This window comes from Propithecus coquereli, unplaced genomic scaffold, assembly GCF_000956105.1.
Source record: "Propithecus coquereli isolate 6110/MARCELLA unplaced genomic scaffold, Pcoq_1.0 Scaffold686, whole genome shotgun sequence".
Taxonomy (NCBI): Eukaryota; Metazoa; Chordata; class Mammalia; order Primates; family Indriidae; genus Propithecus; species Propithecus coquereli.
This window is the reverse complement of record NW_012152907.1, coordinates 111322-112839: the sequence shown is the minus strand read 5'-3', so window position 1 is coordinate 112839 and position 1518 is coordinate 111322.

The following is a 1518-nucleotide window of genomic DNA, read 5'->3' as shown; positions in this document are numbered from 1 at the left end:
TCACTGGGATGAAGACACAAGATATGGCATAGTGGGAACCCCAACAAAGGAAGGCCACGGATGCTTTATGTCCTTTGAAGCTCTAGGTGTAAAAACAACAAGCTCCAAAACCAGCCTCTCTTCTCGGGCTTTCAGCTGCTGGTCAGCGCAACTGGGAGAGGACTGGCTGATGACGCCCCCGGTATATCCTTTATGATTACCTCCAACGTGTGCCGGGATTGCTGCCCAAGAACTGGAAGGAACCCTGAATTAGAGGCCCAGGGATGCACATACCTTGCATGGTCTACAATGAGACCACACCTGAACGCGCTACTGGGGAAATACCAGCCAGCAGCCAGTGGGCATGGAACCGGGCTGAGTATTCAGAGCCCTCCGCTAACAAGCTCCAAGTCTGGTTCCTTGTAAAGCACTGTCACACTCAGTGGGTCAAAAATAACCTCATCAAAAATGAAAGATGGTCAAACTGCCATAAGACACCAGGCTAAGATGTTTCAACACTGGAGGGAGCCAGAGACCACCAAACATAATCAAGGCTCAGGGTGGTCTATGCAAAGTTGGCCGCCAGGTGGGGTGGCAGGAATGCAGGAAGATGGCTGGCATTTACAAATAGTTTCTTCCCCAGGTCCCCCTGTCTCTGATGAGATAGAATGCATCCGATCCTAAAAGAGGACTGCATAACTACTTGATTGTGACTGTTCTGAAAGGGCAAAGAAATTTAAAATTCAAGGTAACAAGGGTTTTAGTCTATGAACTAATGCATGGCTAGCAAAAAAAAAAAATCATTTGCATTTAAAGGTAAGAGATGTGACTCACTGGGGCATCTGTCCTCAAGTCTTCCTGCAGTGGGAGACAGCCTAAGCACCCAGCTGGGCATGCACATCCAGAGTTTCAAAAATCTACTGGGGTTGGGGAGGGGGTAGTTCGACTTCCAGAATAGCAGTGTGTACAATATTTAAGATTGGTTGGTTGATTGATTGATTGATTGATAGTCTCTGAAAATGGCCTTACAGGAATATAGCAAATAAATATTTATTGAAGAAAATCAACTAATACTTGGCAAGAACACATGGGATTTCAACCACGACCTGCTCCCTTCCTCCCACTGTCAGCCCAGCGTGACAGAAACTCCACTCCAGGTAGATGTAGCCAAGAACACAGGGCACCCTCTCCACCCAGCTTCAAGTCGAGGGCTGCAGTGTCTTCCTAGGAGGGCCAATCCATCAGCATTTGCCATCCCGCTCCAGCTAACTGGGCTTGCAGACTAAATTCCAGGTGATCGTGGCTATAGGTTTGGGCCCTCTTCTTCTACTCAGCCCCCATTTGTGGGACAGAGGCTCTGCCTTGGGTGCAGTGTACTGAGAATACTGGGACATCTGTCACCCTTGTCCTGGCTCCTTTGTAAAGCACAGGTTCCATGCTATGAGAAGCAAGGTGAGAATAGCAGAGTCCCTCCAGTAAGTACCTAGCTCCTAAAGCAGGGGTGTCACTCAGAAAGAAGCAACAACTGTCCCCAACCCC